This window comes from Ambystoma mexicanum, chromosome 5q (genome assembly GCF_040938575.1).
Source record: "Ambystoma mexicanum isolate Mex_15411 chromosome 5q, UKY_AmexF1_1, whole genome shotgun sequence".
Classification (NCBI taxonomy): domain Eukaryota; kingdom Metazoa; phylum Chordata; class Amphibia; order Caudata; family Ambystomatidae; genus Ambystoma; species Ambystoma mexicanum.
Window position 1 is genome coordinate 900,993,401 of NC_090933.1, and position 21,014 is coordinate 901,014,414.

Genomic DNA, 21,014 nt, shown 5'->3' on the forward strand with positions numbered 1-21,014 from the left:
GCCTCGTGCCTATGCCAGCAGTAGAACGAGCCAATAAAATATGGGATCTAGTAGATCACACACACTGCCCTTTCTTGATCCCTTTCCACCGTTACCCATTCAAAACCTCAGAGGTATTTGTCTAGTATAATTTTTCTTTAATAAACTGGGCTCCTGAAACCCTCTCTTTCTCAGATAATAGATTTATTTTTAGCTATGGTGGACTCTAGCAAGCAAAATTAGTACTTTGATGATATGATATGATAGGTTATTTAGAACGTGCTTAATACCCAGAAGTTTCTAAGCACGGACACAGGGATCGAACCTGTGTTGCTCTGTGTAGTCTTGCTTCCAAGTCGAGCACGTTACCCCTGAGCTATCCTTTCCCATTTCCATCCTCCTGAGTAAAGAAGCTCGTTATTGTTTTAAAAAAAAATATATATATATATATATATATATATATATAGTGTATATAAACTTTTCATACATCATGTAAAAAAAAATAAAGAACAAAAAACAATGCATTTAGAATATCATTAATTAAAAAATATCCTCATAATCCTAATCTCATTCACTTATGTCCATTTCCTTTCTTTTAATCCTCTGTATTAGTTAATTCCATTGCACATTCATTAAGCAGCAATAATTAATGAACACTGTGTTCCACCTAAAATCCAATGCTAACATTTTTTAGAGTATAAAGATAATTCATTATGTAAATGTTATCAAAGAAGCTGGTAATTAACACTTCTATGATTTTATGTTGTTATTTGTAGAGCAAACATCAACTCTACATATGGCCTTTTGGCACTCACGAAGAATTAAATGTAAAAATACAGTAAGCTTTGCAATGCAGATTGTCACATCGAGTGATTGACAGACAACTCTGAATTTAATGAGTTCACAGTTAGCTTTATTTGGATCAAAAAACAGGGATTGGGTTTGACTGATTGCATGTAATGGGGTTAGTAGTGACAAAATTAGCACACTGTCTTTCCAAAGTAGTTCCTTTCTCTAAGGACCATGGCTCTCAGTGCTTCCCTCTCTGTCTTGGGTATGTACCGCCTTCTTTGCGGCTTAAACAGTGACTCACAGTCTCTGTGATTTACAGTGTCCCCCGCTTCCTTCTTGACTACCCTTGAGTACTCCTTAGTTTTTCATTGGACTTGTCAATATCCGATGTTGGTCCTCCTGGACTGTAATTTAACTATGACCACACCTGGTTCCTTGTGTCATCTCAACCATGTCATCTCAACCATGGGGTCCAGCATCAGACTCTTTCACAGGACACGCAGGAAGAAAGTATGTTCTCTGTTTTGCTCCCTCTCTGGTATTGCTGAAGGAAGAAACTAAGGGGGTAATTCATAGAATTCAGCAGACAAGTGGCGCACACGGCTGGCGCATAGTGTGCGCGTGCGACAGTCTGCTCCAGCCGCGTACGCCAAAATCCATTTCCACGCACAGCGTATTCATGGATTTTAACATCCATTATCAGCCGTGATGCAGAGTGGCGCAGCGGCCCTGCAGCAGCGCCAGTTACGCCCCCAACCCCTCCCCATGCGCCATCTACAGCGCAAAAATCCAGTACATGGCGCACAGGCCAGTGGACCAGCATACAGGCCCCCAACCACGAAAATGCCTGGAAAACTCCCCGCGGACCCCTCCGAATACACGTACCCCGCTGCACGGGGAGAATCACACGCGACTGGCCCTGTGTGAGCGGGGTACGTGTATTACTGGGGTTTGCGGGGAGTTCCACATGCGATTGGCCCTGTGCGAGCGGGGTACGTGTATTTCAGGGGTGCGCGGGAAGTTTCACACGCGATTGGCCCTGTGCGAGCGGGGTACGTGTATTTCGGTGGTGCGCGGGAAGTTTCACACGCGAATGGCCCTGTGCGAGCAGGGTACGTGTATTTAGGGGGTGCGCGGGAAGTTTCACATGCGATTGGCCCTGTGTGAGCGGGGTACGTGTATTACTGGGGTTCGCAGGAAGTTTCACATGCGATTGGCCCTGTACGAGCGGGGTACGTGTATTTCAGGGGTGCGCGGGAAGTTTCACACGTGATTGGCCCTGTGCAAGCGGGGTACGTGTATTTCGGGGGTGTGCGGGCAGTTTTACACGCAATTTCGCTGTCAGAGCGGGGTACGTGTATCCAGTGGGGTGCGAGGGGAGTCCCACACGTGAATTGGCAGTGTGGGTCCTCCCAGGTGTGCCCTCTACCCCATCCACGGCCCCTGCAGGCAGCCCACACCACAGGGGACTACCCAGCACCCCTGGTCATGTCCCGCACGCGGCCCATCTACCATGGGCATGCCCCCCAGCCAGCCCATATGTCACCTTGCACTAGTGATCACCAACTCATGTCCCCCAGCACCCCCACCCACCCAGCATTGACGGGCACCTGCCAGCAGGCCCCGACTCATGTCCCCCCAGTACCCCCACCCATCCAGCAGTGAGGGACACTTGCCAGCATGCCCTGACTCATGTCCCCCAACACCCCCACTCCCCAGCAGTGAGGGGCACCTGCCAGCAGGCCCCGACTCATGTCCCCCAGCACCCCCACCCACCCAGCAGTGAGCCTCAGGCCCTGACTCATGTCCCCCAGCACCCCCACCCACCCAGCATTGACGGGCACCTGCCAGCAGGCCCCGACTCATGTCCCCCAGCACCCCCACCCACCTAGCTGTGAGCCTCAGGCCCTGACTCATGTCCCCCAGCACCCCCACCCACCCAGCAGTGAGCCTCAGACCTTGACTCATGTCCCCCAGCTCCCCCACCCACCCAGCATTGACGGGCACCTGCCAGCAGGCCCTGAATCATGTCCCCCCACATGTCATAAAGATGCACAATCATGGCCCACATCTCCACCAAAATACCACAGCACGCCACCCAAGTCTTGAGACGCAATGATTTCCCAATTCACCTCACACCGACATGCCTATCTCAAGACACAAACCAAAAGGCAACTATGTACATCAACACATGTCCGTCACACACACACACTGGTTGGCATTGATTGTGTAAACCCACATTTTCACATGCATTAACTCAAAGAGCAAATTACACACATGGAAGTAAAATATCAAAATGTATTCTGGACAAAAATAAAGCAATGAAATGAAAGCATAAAAAAATTACAAACATGAAATGAAAAGCATGTCCAAAAGATGAGTACATGAAAAGTATAACCAATCCAAAGAAATCCAAAAGAAAAATAGTCCAAACTCTCCCTCCACCAAAGCAAATCCAAAGGAAACGTAAAAAGTAAAATCCATGAATCCATGGTGAAATCCAAAGAAAAAGTTCCAATAAATCCATTGTCCAACTATGTACAATCAATTGTCAAGGGTCCATGAGCCCAACGAAAGAACAGAAACCTATGAAAAAAACTACCTAACAAAAAAATTATGTACAAATGTGTGGGGCAAAGTTCAAACACCCCAAAATAAAGGAAAACGAAAATTAAACCTAACACTAAAAACTATATACAATGGCGGCGGGCTAGTCCGACGGCTCACTTTCCGATTTCCCGGGCCAGTGCATCATCGAACTCATGCTCAATGTCCTGGAAGCGGTCCTCTTCCATGGTCCCGAGGGTTCACATGGACGATGCCATGTTGGACTCCAACTCCCTGCGAATAGCCTCGAGGCACTCGACCCGCCTCAGTGCCCTCTGCATGGAGTTTTCCGTCCTGACCATTGTGAGCCGTGCCTCTTCTGCCCGGGAGCACGCATGTCATCACGAATGTCACGCGTGCGCAACGCGACACCAATCAGGACAGAGCCCATACATTCATGGGACCCCTCGTCTGCAGGTAGTGGAGAGGCAGATGACGTGGCACTCCCCCCTACCTGCGGACAGGCCTGGGATGGGGCATCCCTGCTGGTGCATGGTGGTGCAGTCACAGGGTCAAGGAAAGTGACATGCACAGGCCCCTCTGCGGTGACCTGTGCTGCCTCCTGACCCTGGCCCTGGACTGCACCACTTGCACCAGTGGTACTACCCCCACCAGGCCCCATGTGCGGCTCAGTAGCGGGCTCCTCCTCCTCTGTAGAGACCACCAACCTGGATGTCTCCACACTCTCTTCTGCCACAGTCCCCTCGCTCCCGGATGATGGCATTTCCTGGGAGGGTGGCTGGGCCTTGCGTCGCCGCCCGGTGGAGGCATCCCCGCCGCTTGGCTCCACAGCGCCATCTCCGCCCTCTTCTTCACTTAACGCTGCATAGAGGGAGACATAGAACACAAGCATCAGGATACAGTACTAGACAGGAAGCAATAACACATAAGTGGCATTGTCAAATGTCACTTCCATCCTGTCCCTCCACAATACATGGGTGAATGCACGCAACACACATGCAGAAACAGGCACGGCGCCTGCAATCAACATCAGCATTCATGTACAAGGGCCTCTTTTAACCAAAATGTTGCCTTCAAACTCACATGTATCATGGCTCACACTGATCCCATGCACACACATCACCGGAGGGTCATGCATCATGGCTTGTACACCACAGACACAGTGGATAGACACATATCGGATACAATGGTGACCGCACTGCATGAGTGAATTTACACATCATCACGGACATGTGTCATGCATCCATGGCGTTTCAAAGTCACACACACCCTTCTCAGACACACACACATGTGCACCATAAATGTACATGAGAGCAGCACCCATCCCTCACCCCCCCCCCCTCCATGTCCAAGAACAGAGACTGGCATGCATTCATGTGAGCATTCCGCATACAGCTCCCCATGTTGCATTGGAACACATGCACCATCCATGTGGTTCACACATTACTGCTCTCACATGCATGACCATGATGTCCCTGCACACACACATCCATACATGGCCCATGTCACACATACAGGCAAGTATCAGACTACCAGCACACTGCAACATGCCCTGTCTCTCACAGCAATCTTTGGCCACTTACCGCTCAACTCCAGACGGGTCTGCCTCTGAAGGATCTGGGCGTGGAGCGCTGGGCCTACGCTTTCCAGGACCCTCATCTGGATGTTGATCATGCTGACCCGGCACCCCTCTGCATCCTCTGCCTTCGCGAGGCGCCGGGCCTTGTAGAGGGTCCTGGACCTGAAGTCCTCCTAGCGCTTCCAGGCGTGCTTGATGTCACGGGTTGCCACCGTTTATGGCAACCACTGCGTCCTCCCAGATCCTCTCCCATCCTTCCTTGTTGGCGTGTGATGTTCCGAAGAGGGCATCATAATGCCCCAGGACATGCTCCACCAGGACACCAACTTCCTTCTCACTGAAGCTGGTGGCCCTCTGCCTCTCTGGCTGGGGGTCGCCAGTGGTCTCAGATGGTGTTTGCTCCAACATGGCGACCCCCGAGGCAGGCGTGGGTTGGCAACTGGGTCCTGGGGCTGGGCTGTGGAGCGATGGTATCCCAGTCGGGAGTCTTCTGTTCCAGCAGGGGTGGACACAGCAACTGGACTCCTGCAGATGGCTGACGTGCAGGCACCAAATAACAGGGCACGTGGGCAGCAGGCAGGCAGCAGCAGATGGCTGGTGGGAGCATGCTCGGGGCTCTTGGGGGCAGGAAAATGGCCTTTTGGGCAGGAGTGTGAAATCTGAGGAAAGGCCCTTAGCGCGTAAGTGACGTTACACGTCTGAGCGTTCCCCACAACACGGGTGCATTTTGAATCAGCACGTGAGAAAACTGCACGTCACCGTGCTATTGGAGGAAAGGGCCTTAGCGCGTAAGTGACGTTGAACGTGTGGGCTGGCTTAAAAGGCACGAATATCACGCTATTTTCTTGTACGTGCTTTTTGTGGAGAGCGAGTGGGTGTTTCTTGTACTTCTTGTCGGTTCACACGAGATTACTTCACAACGTTTCCAGTTCGTACTCCCTGTTTCCTCAGACTGCGTTCTTTTCTTCTTTTGGCGGGGGTGTTGCCAAAGCGCACACGCGCCTCTTTTTCACGCTCTTTTGCAAGGCAGACAGTGAGTCGCGCATGTTTTTTCCAACTGTGGTTGCCCCTGTGTGTCGTATACCGCTTTAGAGGTCATTGTAGGCTGCGTGTAACACGCGTCCGCTTATTTTTGTATTTCTGGGTGCTACAGTTTAGTGCGGGTTCATTTTTCCATGCACGTGGTCTACCAGGGGTTGCGTGCACGTATACTTTTGTTTTTGGGGTGCCTGTGCGTTGCGTGACCAGTCATCTTCCTCCAGGGGTCAAATACAGCTTTGCTAGAGCACTAGGGTACGAATTCCATCTAGTACCCTACCTCGTTCACCCCAATTGCCCAGGGCAATTGTTTACTGCAACTCCCATACGCTCAACAACATCAGTGCCATGGTTGGGAGGTGACCAAGCAGTAAGGGAGGCAAAGGTGGCTGACCTCCAAAAGGTGGGCGTGGTGGGTGCGGTAGGGGACGTGGCCAGGATTTGCAGGGTGCCCCTAGAGCCCAGTGTGTGGGGGACCAATCGGGGCCACCTATGCCCCCCCCAATGGTTGTGGGAAATGTAGCTGACACCATCCCAGCTCAGCTCTTGTTGGACCGGCCCATTTTGTCACCTGAACCGGCACAGGATGACCCCCAGGCTGACTTCCAGGTCAGCAAGTCTAATCCACGTGTGCGGTGAAAGTTGCTGTCACCAGGCCACGTGGATCTGGGGCAGCAATGTCATCTGCTGCCCCAAGTAGCCAGGGTGGGGATTCTGCAGGGGCAGCTGCAGCTCAATCCACCCCAGCTCCGAGTCTCTCAGCCGGGACAGTGTCGGTCCAGGTCCATCACACCGACGTTGGCCCTGCCAACATCACCCTGCAGCCAATGCCTGCACCAAGACCTATGGTCATTGTGCCTTTACAGGTTTCAAGTACCCAGTCCACCTGCGCTTCTGCCCCTACTGACCAGAGCGGCGTAAGCCACTCAGGATCCGCACCACCTTCCAAGAAGATGAAGAACGGTGCTCTTGCCCCACAGGCTGAGACCCCAGACACGGCTACACACTCCAGCACGTCAAGGAAGCCTAGCTTCAATGATGCCGAATTTGATGCACTTGTGGCCTATGTGTCGGCACATAGCCGCGAAATGTTGGTGACTGCAGGCTGTAAGACTACGACTGCTCAACGTAGGGCCCACTGGCAGACCATCGCGGACCACATTAGTGCCCTTGGATTTGTGAGGCGCACAGCTGATGATTGCTACAAGCGGTGGAATTACCTTAAACGCAGAGCAAAGAACAAGCTGGCTTCCAATCATGCCTCTACTCTGGTGACTGGCGGTGGGTCTCCACCAGAGGACGACCAACTCACTGAACATGAGTCTGTTGCTGGAACCTTCGTCACAGAGGAACAGATCCAAGGCGTGGGAGACCTACCAGATTATGAAGCATTGTCTGGTGAGTGCCCATGCAAGTGTGTGTAATCCATGTGTATGTTTCTTGGGTGATGTGTAATGATTGAGTGCCAGGTGAGGGTGTGTACTCCTGGGTGGTATGGGTCACCCATGTGCTTCCTCCAAACCATTCACCGGCCTTGGGTTGGGTATGACAGTATCCCTTCTGACCACAGTAGCCAATTAGCGCCACATTACTGCAGTTGCCCTTGAACTGTCAACTTGCAACAACATTGTTCTGATTTTCCAGTGTTCATTCAGCCTGATTGTTTCAATCCTCCCATTTTGTCAACGCATTTTTCTGCCCTAATGCCACATATGTGACATGCTTCTGTCATAGATTACAACCCACATTGGCCCACATTTATTACCTTGTTATGGGAATGATTTGATCATTCAGGCTGATTGAGTAAGGGCCTGCTCACATTAATTTTTGGGGCCTGTTTGAATGTGGAACATGATTGTTTCCTGTCATGTTCAAGTGACCAACCATTGATGTATCCATCTGCCTGCTATCACTGTATTATTGCACACTGGATGTGTTGCAGTGTGTGGCACATGCGTATTTTGTCACACTATTTTGCATTTTTCATCTCATCATGTCCATCTCACATGGATGGGTGACAGTACTCATTCACTGACATATGGCTGTACTTGTCAAACGTACCATGGCTATGCTATGTGCCATCTGTGTGCTGGCATGTGTCATGTATGTGGATTGCCCATGCCACTCGCAGGCTAATCTGTGTTGCCAGTGCTATCCAGCATGCAGCACATGTGTTCCTTTTCCATCTTGGCGTCCTCAGTGTCTGCTTTTTGCCTTCCCTTCCAACTCATTGACGGTGCATGCATTCCAGGGTTATAGTCGTGTGGGACATGTGTTATTCATGTACTGGATCTCTGCCTTGTCAGGCCTATGTGTGTGCTATGGTGCTCATGCCTGTTTCCATTTGTTGTCTTTCATGTTTTTGCAGGTGATGACGCACTTGATGCTGTTGAGGTGGAGGAGATGGTGCAGACCCAGGAGGAATCTCAGCCACGACCGGGCACCAGTGGAGGACGTGGTGTGGTGGTGGGAGAAAACCCTATCCTCCTGCAGACCATACTGTCCACGGGTGTCTCTGGGTGCACCTCCCCAGACCTCTATGATTCAGGTGCTGAATCGGACAGTGTGTCATGATGCCTACCTCCAACGAGCCAGGTCCGACCCAGCAACCCCAGAGGCAGACATCATTTCCCCCAGAGGAGTGCCAGCGGGCCCAAGCTGGGGCCCTTTGGACGCAGTCCTGGCGCCTTAGGCGCCAGGCTCATGTTGGACCCCTGTCCTGGCACATTAGGCGCCAGGCTCATAAAGCTAGACATGTGTTCAAGTGTTTTAATGTGCACTTACCTGATGCAGACCATGCTGTCACATCCAGGCCCTCTTGAGGCCTGAATGGAACTACTTTACCTGTGCGATTACTTTCCACCCGGGTGTGGTCGGGGAAGGATACATACCTGATCGGAGGAAGGATACACACTTGGAACTTCTTCCAAAGCTATTTAAACCACACCCTATCAGCAACTCATGCTTCGCGTTGTTCTGCTCCTCGCAGCTGGACGCTCACCGTGTCAGCTCCTGCATCTGGACCTCAGCCATGCCTGTCAGAATCCTGGGTCACCTGCAAAGGGAGACAAAAGACCTTACCTGCTAAATCAGCACCACAGAGACATCACACCGACGATCCTGAAAAGGAAGACAACATTTTAAAAGCATTTCGCTACGATCGCTGCAGCGCTGCATTTCACTCACCTTTCCTGGACGCCACCATCTTCAGCAGCGATCATCCGGATCCGCAGCCACTTCCCAGAACCTAGAGAGAAAGACAAGAACAAGGTGAGAGAAGGAAGGGAATAGGAAAAGCTCAGTTTCCTTCTAAGTCTTACCTGTTGGGTCATTCCCATTTCATTTCGGGTCTTGCCGCTTCCAGGCATCCGGACCCCGGCCCCTATGGGGAAAAAAGACAAAGGCATTGAATGAGCGAATGCAAGACATTACCCGAGCGCTCATCCAGAACTTACCTGTCATTTACTGGAACTGCACGTTTCACTTCGGGTCAGCGCCATATCTCCGGCATTCCGAACCCCGGCCTCTAAGGGGAAAAAGACAATGAACATTATTATTAAGCTTGGACTTTTGGACTTGCAACAGAACTTTTACAGAGCCTTACCTGAATAGTCAAGCTTACCTGAACTCCCATCAATCCTCAATCCAGTGAAGTAACTGGGTTTCAACGCGCCCCTGCTTCAGAAGCAGGATGGAGAGCTCATCTTTCCTGACCCTAAGGTGAGACTTCACGGGGAATCGTGGAAGGGAATCGTGGAGGGTTGGAAGAGAGTGGGAGGCTTGAGCATAACTCAGTCAGTAGGTAATACTCCCTTTTCACGCACAGGGGAATATTCCTGCGAGCCGGAGAAGCCAGAGTAGAGGGGCTCTTCCTGTCCATCTTCAGAGTCCTGCGCTTCACCATTGAAGTAGCATCAGCACTCGAAGCCAGACCTGCGCCTCCGTGGGAATCAGGTGAGCGTTACACAGTGGGACTTATGTGCTGTCGCAGGTGAGTGTTTCTGGCAGGGATGCTGTTCTGTCCAACCTGTCCATCCTGTTCCAGGGCCAGCAGATCAGAGGGGGAATGCAGTCCTGCAGCCTCAGGCAGTGCCACTACAGCAAGGTGCAGATCGCCTTGCCCCAAACAGGTGTGGTGCCCGCCAACGCGGTGGCCGTACGCCACCAGGCAATACTGTATGGGAAAACTCCATGTACAGTATAGCAGCCCAACAGGTAGCATCGGTTGAAATGATGGCTCAGGCAATGGAGAGGGTGGCCACTTCCATTCTCCCCCCTGAAAGGCAGATGGAGCAACAACAGTAGGTAACAGACTCCATTTGCCAATCACACAGGGAAGACATGTTGGCGTCCAACAGGGACCGACGGGCGGCACTGGAGACTCTGCGCGAAGCCATATCTGTAGAGTCACAGGGCCACAGGGAAGCCCTGAGGTTAGAACTCCATTTCCTCAGGGAGACTCTGGGTGAACTTGAGGCTTCCCGGAATTTTAGGTCGGAACAGCAGCTGGAGCAGCTCACACGTTCGCTCTCAGCTGAGCTGAAGGCAACTCGTGAGGAGATCCGGGCATCACGCGAGGCCATGCGTGCAGAAATGCAGGCAACCCGTGAGGTGCTGCATGGGGATCTCCGTACTATCATCCTCCAGAACGAGACCTTCCACACCCGCATGCTTGCTGCCATGGAGGACCATACCAGGGCTTTGCGTGGGCTGCCTCCCATAGCACCACCACCTCCTGGTGTAACAGCAGAGGGTGAAGAGGGCGATAGCAGTTCTCCCACATTGGCGTAGCCGTGCAGGCCATGAGCCCATGGAGGTATTTTTTTTTTCCAACATCCACGCAGGTGGGTGTTGGGGTGCACCCTGTCCTCGAACCTCCTGGGTGCCCCCCCCTCCATGGTCCACACATGGGGCCTAATTACGACCCAACGGAAAACCATGGTGCTAGTAGCACCATGGTCCATGCCGGTAACTTACCGATTCCGCCATGGAGAAAGGGGGAATTACCACCCCATTACAAGGTTGGCGGGGCGGTAATTCCCCCTTCCTCCATGGCCCTTCTCCATACACATTTTTGCCCCATAGGGCTCACTGGGAATGGGGAAGGCGCTAATTGCGGTGTCGTACTTAGCACCAAGGTCCCTTTGCGGGTCCCTACTTTAACGACTGGTGTAGACCAGCTGTTAAGGACGGGTCCCGCAAAGGGACCTCGTAATCAGGCGCTAATGGGTTAACGGCGCCGCAGCCTTTTTTACGGCGCCGTTAACCCATTAGCGCCAGGGTTGTAATGAGGCCCATGGCCATTTTTGATTTTTGTATTTCTTTTTTCTTTTTACAGTGTGTTGCCTTGTGTGGCTCCCGTGGGCATCCACTGTGTATTCCAGCTGGGCACATGCAGGCTTTTCCTGTCTTTGGGTTAGATGCTTGGGTTCATGACACACACACCCCTCCTGCTTCCCCTTTCCATGGGTTTGCAAAGGGTGTGACCAAGTGACAGTAACTTACACAGTGACATTGGGCTCCCATGAGCTGTGTGGGCAGTCTGTAGTCAAAACTGTGTTGACATCCCTAGTGGGGATTGTTGTTGTATTGCACACTGCATGGTGTATTGATATGTGCTTGTGCATCCATGTCTTCCTCCTTATTCACAGGTACCTTCTGCATGTCTTCACAAGGCCGTCACCTTTGCAGATGCAGTTCATGTTGTATGCAGTACACTGACACATTGCCTGGCAGCAACACTCTGCAGTTGAAAGGGGTCGATGTGCTGGCTTATTCAGGTTGTAAGACTTGCACTACTTTGATTTTGTACTGTCATATTTTGCCACTGTTTCATCCTGTGTGGTTGTATTGTGTTGCTGGTAAGTATTTGTTCATGTGTGCTGTTTGTTATTGATTACTGGGAGCATATTGTCTGTGGCCTGTTTCCTTTTGGGACAATGCACTTTGTGACACTTGTGTCATGTGTTGTGCATTCATTTGGTTGCTTTGACATTGTATGACATGCCATGGTGTGTTGGGTAGCTGAGATGGGGAGGGGGTTGGTGACATGACACTATTTTCATGTTGTATTTTGCAAGGGGGTAGTCATTCATGCAGCATAAATGTGTGTCTTTTTGTGACACAGCATTGGTTGTCTTTCAGTAGGTAGGGATGCACACAATGTAACACTTTCATGTGACCAATCTCAGGCTGGTATGGTTGTGACAGTTGACTGTCCCTTATGTCATCATCATTGATTGTCAGCTGGTATGTGCCAGGGCTGTGTGCACTCCACAGGGGTGTGATTTTAGGTGAAGTAATTAGCCACCAGCTGCGTACGGGCTGCCTCACCACGTGCCCTTTCCCCTCTAATGCGCAGCGGCCGTGCATGTGGTTGGGGATGTGGGGGCACCACCATGTCCACCGGCATTCCCCGGCGGGTTGCAACGTTGTGCAGGACACATGCTGCGACTATGATCCTGCACACTTCTGGGGGCGTGTATAGCAGCTGCCCAGCAGAGCGGTCAAGGGAGCGAAAGCGTGACTTGAGCACTCCAAATGTGCGCTCCACTATGCCCCGGGTTGCAATATGGGTTGTGTTGTATTTTACCTCGCGTGGTGTGGTGGGGTTCCAAATTGGCGTCATCATGTGGGTGCTCAGAGGGTAGGCACTGTCCCCTGTGGAGGTGATGGTGGGTATCATTAGTGGGGTTGTGACATTACTCAGTACCTGACATGCATGCATGTGCAGAGGCATTTATACTCACCAAGCAGCCATGTATTGCCATGCCGCCCAGCTTCTAGGTCCCGGTTTAGGGGTGACATTCTGAAAATGAAACTGTCATGGGTGGACCCTGGATAGTTGGCATATACTGAGGTCATGATTCCCTTGGCATCAAATACTACCTGCATGTTGATGGAATGCCAGTGCTTGCGGTTTCTATAGATGTGCTCAGTTGCCCTGGGAGGACGTAGAGCCACATGGGTGCAATCAATGGCACCTAGCACTTTGGGGAAGTGTGCCACCCCATAAAAGTCCTGGATGGCAGCCTGCCTTTCTGCAGGTGTTCTGGGCATGTATATGTGCCTGCGGACTGAAGAGCGTGCAGTCATGATGGCCAACACCTGGTGTAGGCAGCGTGACTGCGTGGCCTGTGACACCCCCCCACTATGGCATTTGTCTGCTGAAATGAACCTGTGGCCAAGAAGTGCAGTACATTGAGCACCTTTTCCAAGGGGCTCCGTGCTTGGGAGCACAGGGTGGGTGATGTGAGGTCATCCTCCCACTCACTCACCAGGTCGAGTATTATGTGAGGTGGAAACCTGTACCTCCCATACACCTGGTCATCAGGCGTCCCAAAAAGGCTGGTCCTGGGTGTAAAAATACTGGGCATGGCTATCCTCCTCCTCCTGCGGTGTCCCACGACCACTGCTGCGAGGAATGGTATATTCATTGTAGCGTCTGAGCTTGTTTGTTGTTTGCGCACACTTTTATGCTGCGCAGGGCCGCGTACGCCTGCTTCCTGCTGGCGTACGTGTTTCCGGATTAGCGTGTCTTTTTTGGCGCACGCGTTTCCCCTTTTCGATTCCATGAATACGTGTTGTAGGCACGCGTGTGGGCGTTCCGTGCATTTACCCGTAATGCCCACATTTTCACGCGTTGTTCCCCATTCTGCGTGTTACGGCCCGTGTTCCGCCCACTTTTGTTGTGTGCGCCGCGCTATGTGCGCTTTCGCTGTGCGCGTAGCACACGCCATTTGATGACGTGTGCTCCCGCGTGCACCACGCACGATTTTAACGCACATCCCAAGATTTACACGCGCACAGACTTCCATGAATCGATGTACGCGGCTTTCGCATGCTTGCGCTGCAATTTTCGCGCTTGCGCTGCGATTCGCACGCTTTCGCACGCTTGCGCAGCGATTTTCGGCGCACATTAATTCCATGAATCGGCCTGTAAGTCTATCCTCTGGTTAGCAACATTGGAGTGAGACAAGTGGCTGGTACTGTACCTCTTCTGTTAGCTAATATGGAATAGTACCATGTTCTTTCATCACCTGCAATTACAACACCAGTACACTGTAACGAAAACGTTCATCGAAATGTTTTTTTTTTTGGGGCGGTTATCCCCACCCATCGTTATCAATTCCCTACCCCCAATCCCCTATTCTACCCCCCCTGTAAAAAGTTGATGAACGTTTTCGTTGTAATATACACTTTGAAATGCCTGGCATTGCAATTGCAGGCGATGAAAGGACGTTGTCCCTATGGAATAGCTTGCGAAAGTCTTTTTGTAGAGTACTCGCCCTCAGTATCTTACATAGATTGTGCACAATGGTTAACAAGAAGAAATGATCCACACACTCCAGTGCAAAATGAAGTGAATCATTTGTTTTCTCAGATCGACTTTGATTTACACCTTTTTTGAATGAAGAATTGTGATTTGATTTAGATTGTTACATCTCATTATTAGCTAAATGACCCTCTGTAAGTGCATAGCACGTTATCAAGGTGTCGGGATGTGTTACGGAGCTTTAGTGTTATCAATGTTTTTAGTCTTGCACTGACATCGTATTGGCACTGAGAACTATTCGGAGAAAAACTTCTGTACACTTCTGTACACTTCTGTACACTTCTGTACACTTCTGTAAACTTGAAACACTTGTTTACGAGCGCGATATAAATAAAATATCATTTCATTTCAAAAGGCACAGGGTTTGGAAATAACTATTACAAAATGTATTTACTACTTGGATTTTCTTCCAGTAAAAATACACATCACTTTATTTACACGTGTTAAAATGAAACACCTTGCATGAATTACCTATATTGGATCGATTTTCATAACAATTCAAGCAATGTGGTAATAGAATGTGGTATATCCCCTAATTTGTATAACTAGCAAATCACTGATAAAGCAAAGTAAGGACAGCATTTCAGTATATGTACATGCCCTGCAGTTGTTTTGTAAACTTTTATTTAGTGGGAACGTACTGATTCTGACCATAGCAACCGATCGTAATGAGTTTATTTCAGTACTTTGGAATGTTTTACTTTGCATAAACTAATGGAAATAGTCTCTGGGATAAAGTTTTGCTCAGGTTTTTTACACTGGATCAAAGAGCCGTGGGACAGTCATCCTGCTGTATTACACAACGCTAAACCTTTCTGAACAGGCCTTTTCATTGGTACATGCGTTTATGTTTTACATAATGTACTCGCTGCTGAGGCAACAAACCGGTCACACACCCCTCAACAAAAAGGAAAGATTTTGTTTGACATTTTTGTAAATGTGTGATTGACGATAAAGGACGTTAATCGGTTGTTAACACAAAACCACATCCACTGCAAGGACAGATAACATCTGCAGCATGTTATCTGTAACCTAAACACGGTTCTTTTGAAGTGTCATCTAAGACCAAGCAGCCATGCAAGTATGGAGTGGGGACCCCGTGGTGTAATCAGGCATGGGTGAACCATATCAGATTAAGCAGGCCCTGTTTGTTTGTGGCCATCTTGTTCAGTTTAAGTTATAGAATGGTTTGCTGGCTCCTTAATGTACACCTAGATAAACACGACATAGCTAATTCGGTTCAGCTGTATTTGTATGTTTGAGATTCTACTGCATTTTAAGAAATATAAAAGAACATTGGAAAATTAAGTAGCGCATCATTTTTTACGTTGCATGTCGGTATCATTCAGTATGAAAGCGTAAAATGAACCTTACATTATACCTGCTTAGTTTTCAGGTTGAAGTAAGGATGCAAGTGGCTAGGCCAAAGAAGCGTATGGCCTCGGTTAATGGTGATCTGCACATCACAATATTCCCTGAGTTGACTGCAGCTTTGATAGCTTTTTTTTAATTGTTTGAGGATGTGGATGTGGAGGGGGAGAGGGGTCACGCACCCTGATCTAGCATCAGCGGACTGATTTACAGGGAACCCCTTTTGTAGCAGAAGCAATTAAAAAATGAGTTACTATACATAAAAGAGTATAGTGTGCAAGGTGCTGTTTGAGACCAGTGTCCTGAAAAATGTAAATGGAGAAGGGTGGGGGGCCAGTTGGAGTCACTGTGCTAGACAGGACTCTGTACATGTGTTGGTAGCATTTTTACATTACATGTCATTTGGAGGGAAGGGGAGACAAAGTAATTTAACCAGAATAACACCGTTTCTTTGGATACATGCTGATGCCTGGATTAAAACGCATGTCTTCTCGTTTCTAGGCCAGCAATGTAATCCTGCTAAATGTTGTGGTGGTTATTTTCAGATAAGATCAGCACACTTCGCTATTAGAGACATTCCTCTGTTTTCATGTTCATTGTACACTGCTGAGTGTAAAAAAATGTAATCCGATTGCCAAAGTTGTCATTCATTTTCTTTGAGGATGGTTAAAATGAGACTTTGATGGGTAAAAGTTAGATTGTGGGGCGTTTTAGCAGCATTTCTATAATGTTGCTGGACACTTGGAAAATGACTGAATTTAGAAATACCCATGAAGAGGAGGCCCGGGTTAATACTGTATTGAAAGGGGCCCCTGGGGGACCCTGACGTCTATGGAAACAAGGCGAGTCACCACACACGATAGAGACGCCAGACACGAGGTTGTATTCCCAAAGCTAGGGTTTTATTGCAAAGCAAAAGTCTCAGTTGGCCAACTCGGTCTCAACGCCCCGCGACATGTATCTCTAGACCTCGTGGGACGCAAGAGAGCGAATTACGTACATCAGTTACATATATACAAAATGCATATCAAACAATCAGCTATGTCATGGTTAACACCCCTCTTCATTGGGTTTCTTTGAACTTGGTGTGACGATGGACATCTCCGGCCACTATGACACCTTCAAACATCTATTCTAGTAACAATTTGCAATTTGTGAGTGCGTAGGAATCTTCCGGTTATTGAATAGGACATGGCGCTTCTGTTCTTGGAAGCGAGCTACATGCAGAGGGGGTTACATTCCGGACCTTGCTATCTATCAGGTGCTATTCGCGTCCTGGGAGCCGACATGCTCTTAGCGGGCTCAGCAAAGGGGGGCCATTAGAAAAGCATAATTCAAGCCTTTAGCAGCATTATTCTAACATAATATACCATATAACGAGACTGGCTGGCAGCTGTGAAATGATTAAATGCCCTGCGGCTCTGCTTCAAGGCTACATTAAGGAGGGAGCCGGGCATTCTTCCTGGCGCTGCCTACGTTTGTGTTTCAGTGAAACTCTTGTTATCCTCTCGGCCCTGTGGCCTTGTCCTTTTCATATACAGACAGCATTGTTCCTCAGTCGAGCGGTGTAAGCGAAAAATATACTGCAAAGCAATAGGAACAGAAATCAATGAGCAATGGTTAGAAAACAAAATGGCTATTCTTGTTACATCAAAATGGCTATTCATTAGAACACTCGAAAACCTATATTGTGTTGTATCGTGCATGAGACGGTTGACCCACGGCCACCAAAATACGTTTGCGGTCTCGAATTAGATTTCTAGACTGACAGTATGATGGTCCAAAACAGCAAAACAAAACACTGTTGTATTAAAGCATGTTCATACATATCTGAGTTATGCTATAACATCATTTACCTCATTAGACTGAGGGACTATATATCTTTAAATGCCTTTAAAAGCTCCCTCTCCTGGCCCAGAAATCGCAACTTGCTTGTCACCTGACTCAATTTCTTGTTTACACCTTGAGATGCTACGAAGGATCTGTGTTCCAAATGATGACTCTTTGAAATGTTTTGTTGTAGACCAAGGCATTTCTTTATTAGCATAAAAATATAATTGTTGTCACAGATGGCACAGAAAACACTATGAGTGTCATTGCCAGTTCAAGGCTTTATTTTGAAATATTTGTGGGGCCTAAGGTTGACCCTCTCTCTCTCTCGCCTCCCTTGGAATGTCGTCCCTATGCCAAGTGTCTGTAAGGTAAAAATGCAGCAAAAATGCTGTGGTTTGACCCGGTAAAGGTGTACCCCATTACACCATTTAAGGGGAGTGGGGGTTGCGGGAGTGTCCCGATTCCCCTTAAATGGTATAATGGGTCTGGGGGTTACGGGGCTGTCCCCCGCATCCTTTACATGGATTGCGGCTGCAAAACCCCAGCCTTTTTGCTGCGAATTTTGTGTAAACTGCCAGTTTTGCTGCGATTTTAACACTTGGAACCATCTGTAACCCCTAGTTCGTGATATCGAACAGTGACACCTACTGTCTGTGGTCTTCTGTTATCCTCAAGGTGGTTTTTCCTAAATGCTGGCTAGCTTAACTCCCTCAGGGACTTCTAACTTGCCCTACTCAGGCCAAAGGTCAGTGATCTAGTGGGGGTTTGGGATAGTGTCCTGCACTTTCACTGCTGTCAGGCTAGAATCATGCCCACTCACCTCTACCCCTCTACTCTTTAGATTAAGACTTGGCCAAGCTTCACTTAATTGTTTGTATTTGGCATTTTACAGTACACACGAAAGATAATTACCATGATTCTGTACTTAGTACAGCATTGGCAATAGGCAGATTATTTAACGATGGTGGCCTTTTTGTCACCAGTAAGATGATGGGAGGTGTTCCACAATGACAACGCATAGCAACGTTGCCATTGGATACGGCACATACTGCACATCCTAGCAATGGCGCCGGTGGACGGGCATCCGTGCGAGACGACGCTTTCGAAAAGTAAGCAGCGCAGTTTATTACTTTGAGATATATGAAAGTTCACTCAGTGAACTCAAAGGATTAATCATTGAGTGATTTGGATACATGTCGCAACAGCTTGACAGACGTTGTCCGATCACCATGACAATGCTAGTCACGTTGCCATGGTTACGATACACTTGCCTTTACAACAAAATGGCACCGGCAGACGGGATTCCGTTCTTGCCGACGTGTGGTATTCTTTGCTACTCGGAATCAGGTAAGCTCACGAGACGTACATGGGCACATTCAGATCACTTAAAATGCAAGACATAGGAACTGCAATAGCAAGCACCAGGGACTTGATTGATGATCACTATGATGTGTGGAATGTCCAGAGGGAATTCACGCATAATAGACACTGGAATTTAATACGATGTTAAACAACACTGGGAGCACTATTTCCTCGTATGCCCGTAACAACTTACCCCAATGATACACTTTTGATTATTTGTTGTATGAGATGAGGTTGTATATTATTCTCACACATTGCGGAGAGACTCATTATGAACGGGTACTTTTTTAAATACACTTCAGGGAACTATTTGGTGAATTAAGTATTATTTGGAAATACTTTGTTCCAGACTGTATTTGACCTGGGGATTTGGCCCCGCTATTACTACTGAGACAACAGTCTTATGGATTGGTCATCTCATCTGCGGGTAAGCAGACCTGTGAGATCTTGTATGTCTTACCATGCTGGAATACAGTCCATTATTGATTTATTTTTAATAATCATACTAATGAGCGTTTGTTTTTGATTTTAGTTTCTTATTTTCTTTTTCCCCTCCCACATTGTCTCTTTCAACTGTTGATACATGATGATATCTTCTCTCATCCCCTCAATCCTCCCTTTCACCCATCCTTGTTTCTCTGTCTATGTATCTTATGGTTTTCATTTTGAAATTGTATGTGCACTTTGCGGCATGCTGGTATAATGACCGTTCAAATGCTAAATTACAATACAATTCTTTTGATTTTACACTATTCTCTGTAATACACTAACAATAATGTATGACATGTTGCTATATGTATGGATTTTTTTCATGTGTTTTATTAATAGCCCAGATTTGAAAAAGGCTCAAGGGAGCCGAAACACGTGTAATCGCACATGGGCTTAAACGAATTGTGTGATTGTCCATTAAAATCAAGCAGATTTAAACTTGATGGCGCTGAGTCCTTGAGTCACTTCAATTTTTACTGTTTTTGTCGACGGTAGGCTTTTTTACCGTCCGAATCCAGTGACCTGCGACATCCACTGGACCACTTGAATGGCCACAAGGTTATGGCCTCTTATTAACAACTTCTATATGAGTTTATTCAAGGGATTGCAAGGAGTCGCCTGTCAGAGCAACTTACACAAAAGCCTACTTTACAAAATATTTGTAGAAGTGGGTGGATCCTGAGAACTCTTTCATGATGTAAGAGGAAAGGATGCTGTCTTTGCTTGAGGTAGGTTGTAGTGACACAAGAGCATCATCGAGACGTGTGTGCGTGATGGGTGTGAAATTTGACAAGGTTTGTGTAGCACGAGAGGGAATTTTGTGCGAGAACCAATTTGTATGCCACAATATTTGGTCTGATTTTATCTACCTTGATAAAGAAGTTGTTAATTCCATGTATTATGGGGCTGGACAATATGTCGGAGCAGCATTTGACTACCATGACGAGGGCATTAATCCTGTTAGCGCCTAGTGCAACATTAATTTCAAGCTTTAGCTTCAGGGATAAGTGACTAACGAGTACTGTGTAACACCTTTAAGCTAAAGAGGTCCTCATTTTTCTGTATTTTGCACCACCGTTTTTCTTCAGTTTTTTGTCAGGCAGTTCTTGGGCATGCCACGGGACGGAGGTTTAAATTTGGTGCAATGTTGTTTCAGGTAGGCATGTATGTCTACACATTTCTCATGGTTTGTTTGAAGGTTGGCATTAAGGTGTTGACCGTTTGGTTGTTTGGGCCGGGAGACATTGTAGATTGTGTTCTAGTGCTTCCGAGGGGAGTTCTCAAAGGTGCGGTGGGAATATTTTCCATCACTTATTAATCGGGATGGTATGCGTAAGGAGGATAGGAATGGCAGTATGGAATCTCCAATCATTTGAGATCGGGTTCAGGCATTTTACCAGGGGGAACACGGAGAAGACAAGGTTGAGTATGTTTCCCATGATCTTGATAGTGTTCAGTACAGGTTGTGTGTGTTTTTTGTTGTTGTTTATTTGTAATGCGGTGTAAACTAAACTTTTCAAAACCATGAAAGAAGAAATAACACAAAAAAACCAATTCAAAAACATCTATTATTATCAAGTGTCAATATTAGGAAAACCGGTTCTCTGCTCATCAGCCAGAAAGACTACCTACACAATAAACATAATTGGCTTTACACTTTTTCTACAC

At 48.2% G+C, this 21,014-nt stretch overlaps 1 protein-coding gene across 1 annotated transcript in view; it reads left to right on the forward strand.

Moving 5' to 3' along the window:
• The window catches only part of CPQ (carboxypeptidase Q), a 1,957,200-nt gene that overhangs the window by 1,199,803 nt on the left and 736,383 nt on the right, over window positions 1-21,014 (forward strand). The gene's annotated exons all lie outside the window — the stretch shown is intronic.